This window comes from Felis catus, chromosome E1 (assembly GCF_018350175.1).
Source record: "Felis catus isolate Fca126 chromosome E1, F.catus_Fca126_mat1.0, whole genome shotgun sequence".
Lineage (NCBI taxonomy): Eukaryota > Metazoa > Chordata > Mammalia > Carnivora > Felidae > Felis > Felis catus.
The window spans coordinates 21262452-21281400 of NC_058381.1; the positions used below are offsets into that span (position 1 = coordinate 21262452).

An 18949-nucleotide genomic window follows, 5' to 3' on the forward strand; every position below is an offset into this window, starting at 1 on the left:
TCAAACTTAATGTTGCTTAGCAAAAGAAAATGTGCTGTGAATAAACAGAGATCAATTCATGCCACCAGCAAGTGGCATGTGACATTAGCAGGAGATGTCCTTAAGTCCTTCTGAGAGCCTCCACAATCCCACTCCCATGCAGGACAAGGGCCCTCCCCCACCAAGGGGTTCCTCGTGAGGAAGTTTGCAAAGTGGAAGGGGCCACCTGTGAAATCCTGACTCTGGTGCTAGGGATTTAAATTGCAAACTGGTTTTTTGTGGAGGTGTGTGTGTGTGTGTGTGTGTGTGTGTGTGTGTGTGTGTGTTTATGGGTACCTTTGTGCAAGTCTATGTGTGTGCTTGTGTTTTGTGTGTGGTTCTTGTGCAGTTCTTGGTGTCTGTATATGCTCATATGTATGTATGTGGGTTTATGTGTATGATTGTGTTGTCTGACATTGTCAGGGTCCCTCTGCTTGCGTGCTGCCCTTACCTAGAGCCTGGCCACTCCTGGGAGAGTCGGATGACCACAATACTGTCCATTGACTGTTTAAATCCACATGAGAACTGTCAGTGATCAGTAACTCTCAACTCAGCCTTCCTACCCAGAAAAGCCACAGCTCTGGTTTGGGGGCTTGCAGGGCAGGGAGGTGATTTTCCCTGATTCAGTCCCATCCCATCATTTTTGTGTATCTGAGGATGACAAACCTTTGGGGAAAACCCATACCCTCTTCATAGCTCCCCTCCTGCTCCTACTCATTAATTCCAGACTGAGTCTGCCTTTATGGCTTATACCCATGATGCCATGCCACCTTCTCCTTCTTGGGGACCAGGACAGACCTGGGTAGGCTGGGCAAGACAGGGTTCTGGATTGAGGTTGGGTGGGCTCGAGATGCTACTCAGAGGGACCAGAAGTTCATATACCCAAGGGACATATGCAAACTGTAGCCTAATAGGTGAGTCAAGGTCTTGTCTAGATGTGGCTTCAAGCAGCTGGACTGAGGAATAGGAGGGAAACTGAGACCGGCCAGGGATCAGGAGTCAGCAATCCAAGTTGGGGCAGGTAAGAGGGCAAGGCAGGTAAGACACAAGACTGTGAACATTCCAGAGGGGCCAGAGTCTCATACGGGGCCTGCCCAAATGGCCTAGAGCTAGGTGGGCCTGCTAACACGTTCAGGGCTGGACTAGGCTAACAATTGGTGGGCTTCTCCTCTAGGAAGCTTTCCATAACAAGCCCATTGTTCTTCAACCACACATTGAACCCTGATTCTACACTCCTCAATCCTCTCCAGTGTAGCTCTGTGATTCTTAACAGATTCCACAGGCTCTTCTAAGAATTTGTTCAACTTCTCTGGACGTTTCGTCTCCTCCATGCGCTAGCTGCCTATGGTTCAAGCCACATCCTTGACACTTGTCATCGACTTGCTTCATTATATTACTGGTTTTTGCATGTGTCCAAATCTCTTATCTCCAGCCAGACTGAAGCCTCCCTTGGCACAGAAAAGTGTCTGTCTCATCTTTGCCTTCCTTCTGTGCCATACACTTGCATGGACTCAAGCCACCTTTTGACTGGTGGGTTGATGTGGCTGTCAGTATCACAAAGCCTTCTGTACATGAGAGACATTCAGCCTTAGCCATAGTTTCTTCCTCTGCATCCTTCAGTGTCAAAATTCTGTGACGCCTCCACCCACAGCCCACAGGCTCAGCGCTGCCTAGTTCTTGAGTCAACTCAGTTCCTCACTCCACCCTTCATCACCATCAGCTCCACCATCCCCACATGTGCTCACCCAAAATGCATTGGATCTCTTCTCCATGGAAAAGTCATGGATGGATTCGTATGGAATCCCTGTGGAGTTCCTTCATCCACATTTTCCCTCCCATACCTGACTGTCCTTTACCCCTTTCTGTTTTGCAGATGATCATTCTTTAAGACGTGCATTAGCCATCACTTTCTCTGTGAAACTTTCCCTGATTCCTCCAGGCTGATTTTTGTGCTCCAGTCTCTGTCCTCCCATGGGACCTTGCTCATCTCTCTTGCTAGCACTTAGCACATCATGGTGTCAAAATTGACTTAGATGTCCAACTTCCCCATGAGACAGGAAGGCCCCTGAGACAGATGGAGCAGAGTGGAGACAAAAGCAGGGCTGGATATCAAGGGGTCATTGGCAGGAATGTCCATTGCTGGACAGTGAGGACTATTCTGCAATACCAGCAGACACATACAGGCCAGCAGCAGACAGTCACTGTTATCTGGCAGGCAGGTGGCACCAGGAAGGTTTGGAGCAGATAATAAGTTCCCAGGACACAAGTGTGGAGGTAGCTGTCAGTGGGGACAATGCCTGATCAGAAGAACTGAATAAGAATTCTGATCTGGCCTAATCTGGACACTTGCCCCTTTGTGACCTTGAGCCAATAGTTTAATCTCTTTGGGCCTCGATTTCCTTGTAAACTGGGGATAAAAATCCCTGTCTCACTGGTTTGGGGTAAAGGTTAAATGAGAAATTATGTTTAAGCAGGAGTCACAGGGCTTCCTTGACTATGGTAGATCTCTCTGGGGTCTCTCCTCCCACTTACCCCTGTTCACACATTTATTATGTCATTTATCTTCTATTCCAGAAATGTATTTATTTATGTCTGTTTGGTGAGTAGATTGGGAATCCTTTGAGGACAGAGATGAGACTCAGCTCTGTATTCTTGGTACCTGCATGATGGGTGCCAACATACACTTGAATGAATGAACAAATGAATGAATGAATGTACATTCTTAGTTGGGGAGTCAGGCCACTATATGTATAGCAAAACCTTGTTTTTGGGGGGAGCTGAGAGCTGAGCTCGAATTAGCAAATAAAAAGAAGGTTTTTAAAGCAAAACAAAAAAAGTTTAAAAAAAAACTTTCCAATTTATAAGCCACCAGAACTTCTAACTGCCAAAGTGTTTCCAGATAGAGGTCTTGCCAGAGAGGCTGTGGTGTATAGGTAAGTCTCATTTGTAATTAGTAAGTGTCCATTTGCATTCAAATGCAGTAAGGTGCTCAGACTCTTAAAAATAATCTGTTTTCTGGAGAAGGCTAAATATTACCCTGTAATCTTGAAGACTAGCAATTTTTGTTTCTTGGTAACATTTTTTCATGCCTTCCTTCAACAAGTATTTATTGAGTTCTTATTCTGTGCTAGGTACCATACTAGGCACTGAGAACATAACAGTGATTAAGGCAAGATGCCCTGTTCTCACATATATTATGATCTAATGAGGAGAGATAGTCAACAAATTAATGAATAAGAAAAATAGGAATGGAACATACGGAGCAGAGATTTACAACAGGGTCATGGTCATGAGCGATTGGGTGACTACTTTAAATTGGGTGGTTGGACCAGGGGGAGAGGGAATTCTTACCAGAAAGAGAGGAGCTGGTGCAGAGGCCCTGAGGTGAACAGGAGATTGGCATATTCAAGTAGCAGAGGAGGTGGGGAGGAGGATGATGTAGTAATGTTGGAGAGGAAAGTGAAAGCTGAATCATGTAAGGTGTTATAATCTCTGGGGAAATAATTTGGATTTTGTTCCGAGTGCAATAGATGGGTTTAAACAGGGGAATGACATGATCTGATATATTTCTTTAAAAAAAAATCTCTCTGGCTCCTTCAATGGGAATGGATTTTAGGGACCAAGAATGGAAGCCAGAGACCAGATAGGAGGTTATTCCCATAATGTGATGAAAAACAGTGGTGGCTTGGAGGAAAATGTTGGCAGCAGAGGTAGAAACATGGAGATATGCATGTACATTTCTCAGTGGATTTTGGAAGTAGAATCAATAACCTTTGTTGATTGATTGCCAGGGGGAGAAGGCAGTGAGTCGAAGAGAGGGATACAGGTGCCTCCAAGATTTCTGGCTTGTGATAGGGTGAACCATGGTGACATTTTCTGAGATGGGAAAGAATCAAGGGGAGGGGACAGTCTGGGATTTTCTCTGTGTCTTCATGCATTTGTTTAGTGGACATGTGTGCACATGTGCTTGAGCAGTGGGGACAGCAGTGTTTGGGAATCAAGGGTTTAGCTCTGGCCATGCTAAGCTTCTGGTGCCTGTTAGCCATTGGATATTTGCAACTTGAGCTCTGAGAAGTGATTAAAACTGGAACTATAGGGGCGCCTGGGTGGCGCAGTCGGTTAAGCGTCCGACTTCAGCCAGGTCACGATCTCGCGGTCCGTGAGTTCGAGCCCCGCGTCAGGCTCTGGGCTGATGGCTCGGAGCCTGGAGCCTGTTTCCGATTCTGTGTCTCCCTCTCTCTCTGCCCCTCCCCCGTTCATGCTCTGTCTCTCTCTGTCCCAAAAATAAATAAAAAAACGTTGAAAAAAAATTAAAAAAAAAAACTGGAACTATAGATCTAGGAATTATTTACATACAGATTACCAAGGAAAAGGAGTGTAGATAAAGAAGGGAAAGAGACCCCAGACAGAGCCCTGAGGCACTCCAATATTTAGAGTTTCAGCAAAGAAAGAGGAACTGGCAAAGGGGAGCAAGATGGAGGGGCCTGTAAGGTAGGAGTAAAACCTGAAAGTGAGCTGTCACCAAAGCCAAGAGAAGAAGAGGCTCCAGGAGAGAAGGAGGGATTGACGGTGTTGACTTCCACAGTGTGAGAATAGATAAGTGACTGGCTATGGGACAACCAGTGGCCGTGGCCGTGGCTTGGGTAGGGTCCGTGCTGTGTTGGGTTGCCCACATGACTAGGATAGGAGACAGAAGCGTGGACAGCTCTGGACACCCCCTTTTTTTTTTTTTAAAGAAAGTTTCGCTGTGAAGGGGAGTAGAGAGGTGGAGTGGTAGCCAAAGAGTTAAAATGGTGGCCTGTGTGCTGCAGGTAGATTTGGGAACCAGTTTACACATTGAGGGAAATGATGCCAGAGAAAGGGAGAAAGGAACAGTGCAAGGGTGGGGGCGGTGGGACTGAATTGCAGGGGCAGGCTCTTTGGAAAGGAGAGATAATGGCTCCTGGGGCCATAGGAGGAGAGGTGGCATTTGAAAGGGGCACAGACACTTCAGCCCTAGAAACAAGAGGGGTGATGGAGAAGAGTGCAGAGGACATCCCTTCAGTATGGAAATCTGAGAGCGTGTGTACCTACATGCATCTAATCGCATGCAAGCATGAGATAAGGACTGTGGCTGCTGTGTGTATTTTGGGGGGAAGGATGTAGGAGTTTTGAGTAGAGACTAGGAGGTGTGAATAGTCATTTTGAAGAATGGGCAAGTGAACTCACTCGGAGAGCGTAACAGGATTGCCAGGCAACACTGAATGCCAGTTTGAGATTTCTGGCCCTGAATTTAAAGCAGGACCCATTGTCCCACGAACGTGCGTTTTCCTCCGGTACCTTGCAGCAAGTGGAGAGTCAGATTTAATCACGCTCAGGGCTTGCCCCGTGCAGTAAGAAGAGGCAGAGGTGGCGAGGGAATTAAAAGTGTTGGGTAGAGAGTGATTATAACGACAAAGCATGCAATCAAAGAAAGGTCAAGAGAGGGGATGGAGGTCATCATGTAGGAGCCTCGATGAGGTCACAGAATTGGGAAAGCCTGAGCACTGGCAGGAGTGAGCCAGTAGGATAAGAAGCTGTCATCAGAGGGGGATACTTAAAGTCAAGATTTCTCAAAGGTGACGCAGCCTTTGGCAATAATAGGGTCAAGATTGTGAACGTGGAGCTCCGTAGCTAAGCAGCAAGGGCGGACCATCCATGTGGATTCTGAAGTGATAGGTTGTTAGAGAGGATACAGAGAGACAGAGAGTGCGTCTCACTGAGGTAGGGGCAACAGGGAAGGTCAGCTGGTGGTAACGGCTGCCCTGACTTCCAAGGAGCTGTGCACGCATGTGTGCAAGGGTGCATGTGTTTGCACGTGTGCACGCGTGTTTAAGTACAGAATATACATGGTGAGGAGGTAGCACTTGGGAGGGAGGGGGAGGAGATCTTTCAGCCCTTGAGTACAGATAGAAATGAAGGCGAAGGGGCTGAAATGGACCAGAAGGTGAAGGAAATATTCAGAGAAGGGTTGTAGCTGTCGAGGTGTCTTCTGCCCATAGATTGCGAGCTATGGAGGGTGCAGCACAAGGGTCGGGGGTGGGGCTAGGAAGTTCAGTGAGATCAGCAGATGTGCACAGCAGTGAGAAGATGCAGTGCCCTAGTGAGGGACACCAAGGAGTCTGGGGCTTTTAGTGGGGATGGCGCTGAAGGGGGTGTGGTCCCTGGAGGAGCAGTGGGATGGTCTCTCTGGAGAAGACGGGTTCACACTGGACTCTTCTTTGGTTCTTTTTAATGTTTGTTTACTTTTGAGAGAGAGACAGAGTGCGAGTGGGGGGAGGGAGACACAGAATCCCAAAGAGGCTCCAGGTTCTGAGTTGTCAGCACAGAGCCTGATGTAGGGCTTGAACTCATGAACCACGAGGTCATACCTGAGCCGAAGTCGGACACTCAACCGGCTGAGCCACCCAGGCACCCTGGATTCTTCTATCTTAAGGCTTCATGGTGGGGGTCAAGGGGGTGGGATTGAGGAAGTACCTTGTGTAAGAGTGAACTCCATCTAGAGCAGGATATCATGTGTCCTCAGGCCAGACCATTGAGGTAAACAAGAGAGTCTGGCTGGGCCACCACTGGGAGGAGCCACTTCAGTGCTTCTCAAACTTTGATACGCAAAGCACAAGGATTCTGATTGGATAGGTCTGGGGTGGGATGAGGCCCAAGGTTCTGCGTCTCTGAGGAGCTCCCTGGGGATGCTCTAACTGCTGGTCCAGGGACCACAGTTTGGGTAGTGAGGACTGTGGTCGACTGAAGGCGGCAGCTGCTTCTCACCTGGATGTGTTGTCACATGAGAATGAAGGCTCACTGTTGTTTCCTCTTCTGATTTTTAAAGAAAAGCCAGAAATCTGGATTTTTATGTAAAATCACTCCATTTACAATTATTGGCAAATAATAAAACATTCTGTAAAACACTGGAGGGCCAAACAAAGCATGCATTACACCCCGCTTACGGCGCATCAGTGTGTGATTTCTGATGGAAAGGAATTGGGGAGCACTGGCCTGGGAGTCAGCTATTTCGGGTCATAGAATTTCCTCTGCACCTGGCACTCGAGGTTACCATTCCTATGGCTTCTGAGTGTTAAAACAGTAGTTTTCCAGGCACCTGGCCTGACCTCTGCTCCTGCCAGGCTGCGTTCATCCCCACTTCTGCAAAAAGTTGTCTCTTCTGCTTCCATCATGTGGAATCAACGGCACCCCGCCCCAGTGTCTCCCGCTGACTTTCAAAGTGGTTTAGACGGTGGAGCTCCTGAAAGCCTTAGTTTTTCTTTGTGAAATGCCCTGAAATATTGACATATTTAATTCTATCATTCAGACCTGGAACGATTTTTCTAGCAGGAAATATGGCTGTATTATACGTACGCAGCTCTCTGCCACTCAAAAAAGGAATAATCACACATAAAATATTTTGAAGAAAACACATTCCTGGTTTCCCATTAGCATTTACTTCCACTTGTTTATTCTCTGCATCACCCACAGCACTCACTCTCAGACAAGTGGTAGCAGGCACCCAAAGTTTAAGAATAGTTTATGAAAAAAAAAAGCCCTCGATATAGAAAAAATTTTACCCATTAAGCTAATGTGTTCTGGGAATGGAAACTTCTATTACTCTGTTTTAGTGGCAAAAACCCTCCACTGGGCTTGTGGAATGCCAGTGTTCCAAGTAATGGAAAGTTTGCACACGTCCCGTTCATTTCTCAAAGTCTAGGTGAAAGACTCACTTTCTCTACTGAGTCTTCTTGGGTTCTGCCTGTTCTTCTTCATCGCCCTCAGCACCTCATGCTGCATCCAAGACATACACTGAATTCCTAGTAACATGCCATCTCAGATAAGTGTTGCGGGTATCTGTCCTGCTGCCCAGCCCTAGGCTCATGCAGGCTGGGACTGTGATAAGCACCTATGCTGAGCCAGCTAAAGAACATAATCCTAACTTCTCTCCACATCTCAGGACTTTGGCAACTCCTAGCCTCCCACGAATCTGGAGACACTAAGAATCTGATGATGTTACAGCTTCTCTCTGCAAAAAAATGCCCAACCATATGAGATTTCACCATAATATGGGGGGGGGGGGGGGCGGGCATGTCTTCGAACTCTCTGGATCTCCCTCATTCCTAGTATAAGGACTTTCCACTTCCCCTGTAGTGCTGAAAACAGCATAGACTTGGGCGTCAGAAAGCCCTAGATTCAAATGTTGGTCCCATTACTTACTAACTGCATGACTTGACAAAGTACTGAAGTTCTTTAAGCCTCAGTATCTGTCAGGAAAATGAAACAAATACCAAGATCCCCTCCCTATTATAGAGCTGGCATGCAATGCTCAGTTACAGTTAGCTCCCTTCCTCTGCTCTCTTCTGTGCCTGCACGCCCTCCATACTTTCAATGGCCCACTGGCTATTGGAGACTGACCAGGCATTTGGACAGCATGACCTACCCCACTGCAGACGTAAGAGCAAGGAGGTCAAAGCCTGCCTGGAACTCTCCCCTTCAACACACCATCTCCTCTCAGGCTGCCATACTAAGCCATTCAGAAAACATTAGCCCCCAGGTGGAGATCTTTCTGCACAAGTCTTTCAACCTCTCCTGATCAATCTTGCCCCTGTTACATGGTCCCTCATCTCCAAGGTCCTGAGCTTACTCTCAGGTGGGATCTTCCCTCTGAGCAAACCCCCACCTCCTAGCAGCTCTGTCGTATGTGCTGAAGGCTCATGTTCCCCCTGTTTCCAAGCTGTTCCCATGATTGCAAAATGTTTGATTGTGGAGCCTGTCAAAAAGCATTCATAATACAACTTTATTTCGCGGAGAAAATTTCCATGGGAAATCAAAGTCTCGGGAGGGCTGGAGCCCTGCATTTACAATCCTTGGGCATTTTAGAGCTTTTCTGGAGGATTCCTTTATCCTTGCACTCAAAGCAGGGTGGAGGGGACTCTGGGGGTGGCGTGGGGTGCCGGGGGAGATGACGAGTGAGGAGTCAGAGAACTGGGGTCTGGTCTTGTTCACTAATGACTGTGTGACCAGGAGCAAGTTTGCTGGCAGTTGGTCCTTAATGCCATCTTCCTTCTGCAGTGCCTTTGTGATGCCTCATCCTCAATCTCCTATATAGTCCTCCCCTCTAGCTTTCATCTTGTTACTTATCCTATCTCCCTGTGTGAGCCCCTCTGCTCTAGTAGTTCCCATTGCAGCCCCATCCCCCGGGGATGGCTCCGCAGTCACTATCTGTATCCATCCCAATCTCCAACTTTACCGCCATAAGGACATCTTGCAGGCACGCAAAGATCAAACCCGGCACACCCAGCACCAACACGCAGTCTTTCCTGCAACCCCTTCTTTCTTCTAGGTTTTCAGTCTCAGTTATTAGTGTTCTTCTCTTCAGGAACAATAGGTCTTGGGAAATGTCTAATCAGCCCCTCCATCGAAGTCTGTCCAACACGCACTGAACTGTGAGATGCCTTGGCAGCTGCCCAACATGGTCTATGACTGCTCACCTGGACCCTTCCAGAGCTCTCCTCCCTAATCTCTTCTTCCCATGGCAGCCAGCTTTTCCTGTTTCCTCCTCACTAGCAGTGAGGTCTTGGGTGATTAAGGCAATTCTCCCCACTTCCCTAAGATGGAAAGATTCAGAGAAGATGATCTCATAAGACCCTTCTGGCCCCATTGGTCTTTCGTTCAGTTACTGTCTAACTCCACTGCTCAGCACCCCGTGACAGAATCTTGCCCCTGGGTTCTTTCCTCTTCTCCAATCTCCTCCCAACTGTTTCCAGGAGAACCTTCCAAGACTGGAGGAAATCTTACAGTGTCCTCCATGAGTTATTCCTGCCTGCCTCCCCCTCTGGCTTCAAGGTACTTCCCCAGGTGCTTTTAGTTCAAGGTACACATCAGTGCTCCATAACAACTCACACTCACTGGAGGGGCGCTCTCATCCCTCTGCACCTGCGTTTTTTTCTTCCAGCTGTTGGAGTCTCTTTCCTCACTCCCTTTCCTACTCTGTCCATGGTCCTTTACCTTCTCTTCCCTGGGGTCTGCTGGTAAACTTGTCCGTATTCTTAAGGACCAGGTCAAGCCTCACACTTCCTCTGGTTAACAGCATTTACACATCTGCCCCCACTTACATGTCTGCCTCCCACTGGCTTCTAAGCTCCTTAAAAATCCTGATAATCCATTCCCAGGGCCCAGCACGATCCTGGCACAAAACACAGGTTCAATAATTGTATTTTGACTGAACGGTTCCCCAAATCTATGAAATAACATCTATGACAACCTCCTTAGTTTGCCATTTAAGACACTTACCACTCTGGATCTGCCCACTGTTAGTTAGCCTTCCGTGAAGGCACTTAAGTCTCCACACCATTCACTCTTCCATAATCATGGCCTGAGCATGCCCACCACCACTGTAGGACCTCCTGCCCTCCGACCTCCACCCCCTTCTCACCTGTCCTTGGAGGCCCAACCTGATGTCACTTCTTTCTTTTCCTTATTCTCAAGCCAGGACTCACCCCTCCATCCCCCTCCTTAGGACTTCCATAGGCCTTTGATCCACTTTTTAATTTCCTAACACTTTGGGCCTTGGAATAGAGTGATGAGGTAAATTTAATTCATCTGGTAATTACTTGCTTTTTGGGACACTCTGGCCACATACAGGGTCTCCATCAAGTGGTAGTTATCCTGTGTACTATGGGTCTGTTAACACTCTCCCAGTGATGGTCCATAGGTATCTTAAAATTCATTCATCCCCATCTCTCCATCCCCACAGCAATTCTCTAGTGGCCACCACCCATCTCTCCCCTGGACCACGGCAAGAGCCTCCAACTGGTCTTGTGGCCACTGCAGCCAGTGTGCACACCTGACCAAGTTACCTCCTGCTTAAAATCTTCCATGACTTCCCATTGCTCTTGGAATAAAGGACCAAACCCTCACTAGGGTCTGTCACACCCCTCTGCTCCTCCATCTCCGTACCCAATGTCATCCCCCATGTTCTCTGCTGCCCCTTCCAAGTGCTCTGGATCCTTTCCCACTTGAGGGCCAGGCCAGGATGTTTCTCTGCAGGGAACATTCTCCTCTTCAGCTTTCAGTGGTGAGCCTGGTGACCCCCTCCCCATCCCTCTGATCTCTGCTCAAGCCTCTCACTCTCCCCACATGCCAGTTCCCTTGATTACACACTCTGTGTTTGCCGTCCTGTCAACCTCCTGGCATAATTATTTGGGGGAAGAGGCCATGTCTTTTTATGCACCACTGTCCCCTCTCCCTGCTCTTCCCCACACACATGCACCTAGCTCAGCATTTAGCAGAGCAGACACTTGGGGCATGAGCACTGGTGTGCATGTGTTGCCTATAGCAGACCGAGAGAAGGGTCTGCATCTTATTCACCTTGGCTGGGAGCAAGAAGGACGTTGTATATGTGTCCGTGTGAGTCTGGGTGAGTGTGGGTATATCCAGAATTTCAGCTGGTGGCAGATAAAATAAAAGCACTAAAGCCCATGCACACAAAGTTGAGAAGCAGAACTGGAGGAACAGTCTGGAGTCAAAGCTCCATAGCTATGCTATGCTATGAGCAGGACATAGCATAGCTATCCTATGAGTAGGACATAGCATAGGCTGGTGCCTAAGGCTCCAATGCAGGCTGTCCCAAGAGATTCTGGGGCAGGATTTGCTATTGGCCATGGGAACAGCGTTGGGGGGATGGGTCGTTTAAAGGACCAGGCTTCTTCCTCCTAGGATGTGCTTACCACTCCTTATACTCATAGCTTTTGAGATTATAAATTATTTGAATGTAGGGATTGTGTTCTATCTTGGTTTCCTCTGCTGCCATAACAGCTCTTGGCAAATAGTACAAGTTTCGTAAACATTGGCTGAATTGGATTGAGTTTATCCCGATCACCGCCTGAGCCCTGGTAAGATTCACTCATTCATTCGACATTTACTGCACAACTACTATTCATTTATTCATTCAACATTTACTGTATACCCACTGTTTGCCAGACCTGGGGCTACAGTTGTGAAGGAGGCAGATGAGTTTTCTGTGTGCTTAGAGTGTAGAGGGAATTGGGCAGTACAATCAGTGCTGGGCCAGGAAAGATCAGGAGGCAATGGGATCCCAAAGAAGGGGAAATTAACAGAGACCTGGGTGGGGGGGAGGTAGTGATCAGGGAAGACTGCCTGGAGAAAGTATTTCCTAAGCTGAGACTTGACAGAGGAGTAGGAATCAGCCAGGAGTGGGGGAGTATCTGAGACAGGGAAAAAGCATCTGAAGAGGTTGAGAAAATTCCACATCATTCACTCATTCACCATGGCAGGAGTGAAAAGATTGCCCTGGTAACAGGAGGTGCTGGGCCAGGCACTTTAGGATACTCATTTTTAGTGAGTTTCCAGGACAGTCCTATGTATGGATCATCATTCCATTTTTCATAGAAGACTCAGGAAAATTCAGAAGCTCAAGGAGGTTTGCCCAGCTGTTCAGCAGCTGGGCCAGGTTTGAGACCTATGGCTCAGGTCTTTCCCACCCCTGTGCCACCTCTGGAGGCTGAGGCCAAGGATGAGGAAAGGCAGCCCTGCCGGGCAGACGCTAGAGCTAGAAGCACCAGCACATCCACAATGATGTGGCCACAGCTTGCATTCCTAGGCCCACTGGTGGATCCCCACAATAATTAGGTTTAGCCTGCTGCTCAGTTGGGGTGGGAGGGGAAGCTAGAAAGGCCACCTCTGCGAACAGCACTTTTGGCCACAGAGTGTGTTAACCTCATGTCTTAGTATTCAGCTAAGGCCTCCAACCAGTTGCTCTCAGAGTCAGCCTCTGGCTGCACAATTTGGAAGAAGCTCCACAGGCATGAAGGCCTCATTATGTAATTAGGTCTTTGGCAAATGAGCTATTCTTCAGCCACTGCAATCAAAAGGTTTGATGCAGCTCAGGGCTCCAAGGGGATGGTGAGTGGGTGTCTCTGTTGCTAATTGCTGTGGCTGCATGATGACTGTCACAGAGCAAGGAGTCTCCAGGGGGCCCAGCCTCTTGGAGGAGGAGGGAGAGCCTTCCTTCCTTTATCTTCCTATAGGGATCAGCTTGGGGGGTTAGGGATAGGGATTCTCAAACCTGAGTGTGCATCAGGATCACTGGGTGGGCTTGTCAAAACACAGATTTCAGGGCCCACCCCCTGGGTTTCTATTGAGTTGGTTTTGAGTGAGGCCTGAGAATTGGCATTTCAAACAAGTTCCCCGGTGAGGCTACTGCTGCTAATCTGGGGACCCCACTTGGAGAACCACTCTCTAGCGAGGACTGAAGCACCTGATCCCAGCTTTCTCAGGAAGACTCCCTTGCCAGACCCCACAATCAGGGCTGAACTCCTTAGTCCTCACATGTGCATGGGGTCTACAGTGAGTGTCACAATTTAGTGAGGGAGGGAAGGTGGGAGTGGTTATTCTTATTTTTCAGTTTAGGAAGCAGAGGCCCAAGTTCCCATGACTTGGGAATAGTAGAGCTGAGTCTAGAACCTATGTCTTCTGTTGCCTCCTTCAACAGTTTGCCAGGCTTCTATTTGCATAGGCAGACCTTCAGCAATTAGCCATTTCCTTTAGCTCAGGGCAGTAGGATCACTAGCTTGTTCCTCCATTCTTCCCGAGGACCCAGCTAGACCACCTCTCCGACCCTCTTTCTAGCTGGGTAGGACCAGCCACCAATTTCTCTCCGGTGGAATGTAGTGGTAATGACATATATCTCTTCCAAGCCTGGACCATATTAACTTTCCATGTTTTTCTTCTAATGCTTACATTCCTGCATGCTTACAGATGTTAACTTCCAAGGTGACCTTGGAACTCATGAGAACCTGGGTCCTGACTATGTGTGTGGAGGAGAGTCACCCATGAGTTGAAAGCTACCCAGAACTCAATGTAACAAACTTCTGTTGTATTTAAGCCACTAAAACTTGGGGGTCCATTTGTTTTGGCTGCTTTACCTGCTTTAATTATAATGGTTGGTTTTCTTATAGTATGATCCATTTCTTATACCAAAATCACTTGCTTTCTAAGAAGGCAGATTTCTGTGCCTCTTCCCATTCCCACTGCAATGGATTCCTAGGACTGAAGAGTTTGGAAATCTGTATTTTAAAAAGGATCCTGGTAGTTCTTATGAACACTGAAGATTGACAACTATATTCTAGATCTGGGGTTGGCAAATTATGGCTTGTGGCCAAATGTGGTCTGCCACCTGTTTTTATACAACCAGGGAACTAAGGATAGGTTATACATTTTTAAATGGTTAAATAAATCAAAAGGAGAATAACAGAATAGTGTTTTGTGACAATGTGAAAAGTCTTGTTGGAATACAGCCATGTTCACTTGTTTGTATACTGTCTTTGGCCTCTTTCAGGCTTCAATAACAGCTTGAGCAGTTACAACAGGGACCATCTGGCCCTCAGAGTCTGAAATATTTACTATCTGACCCTTTATAGAAAGTTTTCTGACCCATGTGCTAGATCTTAAAACTCCACTTTAGAAGATACCTTCTGTTGAATGGTAATATGCAGTCATGACATCATGACCTGAGGACTTGAACAAATGAGAACAAATATTATCATTCACTCATTCATTTATTTATTCTTTCAGTGAACATTTATTGGATGCTCTTGGAGTGCTGGGTATTGAGATGCAAAAGAGAACATGATAGGAGAATAATACATAAGCTTGGCAATTATGCTGTTTCCCTTATAATGTCACTCATTAAATAAAAGGCTAAGCATGAACCAACATCTATTTACTGTACAACAGTGTTACATATTGCTGCTGAGGGATTTTTGCACAAGACATTATAGAAAAAGCTCACTCTAGGAGGTGAGTACACCTATTGAAGATCCTCCATTTTACAGGAATAGAAACCAGTGAAGACTGAACTGGAAGCAGACAGGGTCAGATAATTCTCTGTATTTTCTTTTTCAACATGGAACAATATGAGCCAGTAGAAGAGGCAAAAAGGCCTTGAAGGACAATATCCAAGAGCAACAGTGGAAGAGGAAGAGACTCAGAACTCCTGGAGGCCATGTAGGGGAGACAGATGTGGTCTAGATCTATTTAAACAGCATGGCCCAAGAGACTCAGAACTCCTGGAGGCCATGTAGGGGAGACAGATGTGGTCTAGATCTATTTGAACAGCAAGGCCTTGGCCACTCAGCAAGCTCAAGGGCAAGAGGGGAGCAGTTTTGCTTCATGGGTGAGAATCAACTTCTAGGTACCTCTTCAGTCCTGAGGCCCCCTACTTTTTGTTCTCATTTGTCCATGCCACAACAGAAAGGCCAGCCCGAACAAGCTGAATAGAATTCACTCCGTGCTAAGGGCAGGGAAGGGGGCAGTGCCAACTGTAGTGTGATCTGGACAGAAATGTCTGAAAGCTCTAGTCTGGGGTTGGACTGTAGGTAAGTTGGAAGGGGTTTCTGGACAGCACTCATTCTCAGTATCGAGTAGAGTCACGATTTTAGGTCAAGGAAGTACATGGAAGTCAATGAATTGAGTTTCTGAAGCAGGATCCCATTTTAGAAGAAAGAGCCAGATGAAAACAAAGCAATACTGTTATGCCACCACTACTTACCTGATCTAGAGCTCAGGGCCAAGCCTTAGTTCTGATGAGCATAGCTAGAAGTCAAGGCTAGAACCAGGACAGAAGTTCAGACAAGCATTGGAGGCCAAGTAGGGTGGCTTAGGACTCAAGAGGTACCTAGATCTTGATTCTCATGCACGGAACAAAATAGCCTTCTCTTTTTTTTTTTAACGTTTATTTATTTTTGAGACAGAGAGAGACAGAGCATGAGCAGGGGAGGGGCAGAGAGAAAGGGAGACACAGAATCTGAAACAGGCTCCAGGCTCTGAGCGGTCAGCACAGAGCCCAACGCGGGGCTCGAACTCACGGACCGTGAGATCATTACCTGAGCCGAAGCCAGACGCTTAACTGACTGAGCCACCCAGGCACCCCAAAATAGCCTTCTTAAAACTTGTGGTATAGCTAGTTGACAAAGTTCCAGCCAAAATTATGTAAAAGAAATCATTGAGGAAACTTGTTGAAAATTTCCTCAAAGAGCACTGACTTAAGGAGGCAGGATATCCTTTTGCTCTCCCTTCCCTTCCTGCTGCCTCCCAGAATACAGATGTGATGGGTAATGCTGCAGCAGCCATTTTGGGCCATGAGGTGACTTTGAGAATGGAAACATATGCTAGGATAGGAGACTGGTTATCTAATAACCCTGGAGCAGTCACACCAGACTTTGGATTGTCTATCTCCAGACTTCTTTTATGTTAGATAAAAATAATTTTCTATCTTGTTTAAGCCAGTTATTTGGAATTTTCCATTACTGGATGCCAAAATTACTCCTTATTGATACTTCACCCTATCCAGTAGCATTTTCCAACACGTGGTCTATGTGTCACTGATAGTACACAATACAACTTTAGACAGTATTAACTCACACAGGCATGGGTCTATGATTATGTATGCATTCTAATATATACTGGAGAAAATATATCCAGCACTTCAAATTTGTGGTTTTATGGATAAGATTCAGGCTGGTATTTATATTTTGAAAAGTAGGTCAATTTAAATTAAGTGGTTGAAAAATAATAGAACAATCAGTTTACAGGAATGGCAACAACCAAGAAAGTTGAATTAAAATAAACTATTGGGACCTCATCAAAATAAAATCTTCTGCACAGTGAAGGAAACAATCAGCAAAACTAAAAGGCAACTGATGGAAAGAGAGGAGATATTTGCAAACACATATCAGATAAAGGGTTACTATTCAAAATCTATAAAGATCTTATCAAACTCAACATCCAGAAAACAAATAATCCAGTGAAGAAATGGGCAAAAGACATGAATAGACAATTTTCCAAGGAAGACATCAGATGTCCAACCAACACATGAAAAAATGCTCAACATCACTCCTCATCAGGGAAAGGCAAATCAAAACCACAATGAGATACCACCTCATGCCTGTCAGAATGGCTCACATTAACAACTCAGGCAACAACAGATGTTGGCGAGGATTCAGAGAAAGAGGATCTCTTTTGCATTGCTGGTGGGAATACAAACTGGTGCAGCCACTCTGGAAAACAGTATGGATGTTCCTCAAAAAATTAAAAATAGAACTACCCTATGACACAGCAATTGCACTCCTAGGTATTTATCCAAGGGATATAGGTATGCTGTTTTGAAGGGGCACAAGCACCCCCATGTTTATAGCAGCACTATCAACAATAGTCAAAGTATGGAAAGAGTCCAAATGTCCATCGATGGATGAATGGATAAAGATGTGGTATATACATACAATGGAGTATTACTCAGCAACCAAAAAGAATGAAATCTTGCCATTTGCAACTATGTGGATGGAACTAGAGGGCATTATGCTAAGAGAAATTAGTCAGTCAGAGAAAGACAAATATCATATGACTTCACTCATATGAGGACTTTAAGATACAAGACAGATGAACATAAGGGAAGGGAAGCAAAAATAATATAAAAACAAGGAGGGAGACAAAACATAAGAGACTCTTAAATATGGAGAACAAGCAGAGGGTTACTAGAGGAGTTATGGGAGGGGGGATGAGCTAAATGGTTAAGGGGCACTAAGGAATTTACTCCTGAAATCATTGTAGTATATGCTAAATAACTTGGATGTAAATTTAAAAAATAAATTAAATAATAAAATAAAATAAAATAAAATAAAATAGAAGGACAAATTTCAAAACAAAACAAACAAACAAACAAAAAAGAAAGTAGAATTAGGAGCACCTGGCTGGCTCAGTTGATAGAGCATGTGACTCTTGATCTTGGGATCATGAATTTGAGGTCCATTTTGGGCATAGGGCTTAATCAAATTATTTTTTAAAAAGAAGGTAGAGGGGTGTCTGGGTGGCTCAGTTGGTTAAGCAGCTGACTCTTGATTTTGGTTCAGGTCATGTTCTCAAGTACGCGGGATTGAGCCCTGCGTTGGGCTCTGTGCTGACCATGGGGAGCCTGCTTGGGATTCTCTCTCTCCTCTCTCTGCCCCTCCACCACTCACTTTTGATTTCTCTCTGTCTCTCTGTCTCTCTGTCTCTCTCTCTCTCTCTCTCCCTCTCAAAATAAATAAATAAACTAAAAAAGAAGAAGGTAGAATTGGAATGATTGAATGTTTGCAAGGAGTGCCATAGGGAATGGTGCGGAGATTGGACCTGTCTTGTTTGGGCAAGCCAGTGCTTACCTTGCCCACAGCAGATGTTCAGTAAATGTCTGAATGAATGACAACATATATAACTGTCTCCATGAATGGCTCCAGCTTTTTTCAGCACACCTGTTGCTTCTCCTATAGCCCACTCCCCTCCCCACCCCAAAGAAAGACCCTAAGTTCTTTTCTTGTATGTTTTCTCCAGTAGTCTAATATGCAAGTTTTCTTTTCAAAGCACAAGGAAGAAACCTACTCTTCGGGCTTTTATTTTTCAGGTTTTATTAAACGGAGCTATTAGCCTCAGCCATTTTACAATTCCGTGTTGATCTCTTTCTTGCACCGGCTCATTGGTTGGGACCCATTTCGTGTGGCTGAAATAAAAGGAAACTGCCTCCCATATAGAAGATCTATGGCTGCTTGTTTCTCTTGAGCATAAATATATTTATCACCTGTGGCCAGACAGAGCCCTAAGGAGAACTTGTCTCCTGAGAATGGGAGGAGAGAGGAATTCCCTTGCTTTCAACCAGCTCAGCCTACATCAGGGAGCTCCCACTCCAGATACCTCTCTTAGTCTCTGCACTGCCCCAAGCCCAGCAAAAGAACAGGAATGATGCCTTGGGTTTGCAGACCACCTTACAGGTTTCAGAGTGTTTTCAGATCTCCTACCTGAGTTTCCGCCTGCACAAGGACACGTGCTTTCATGCTTACTGGCCACTTCAGAAATCCAGGAAAGGCTGAGAGGAACGTTT

General features: G+C 46.2%; 1 protein-coding gene across 1 annotated transcript in view; it reads right to left on the minus strand.

The window, feature by feature from the left end:
- ASIC2 (acid sensing ion channel subunit 2) overlaps window positions 1-18949 on the minus strand; it is a 1012019-nt gene that overhangs the window by 317907 nt on the left and 675163 nt on the right. The gene's annotated exons all lie outside the window — the stretch shown is intronic.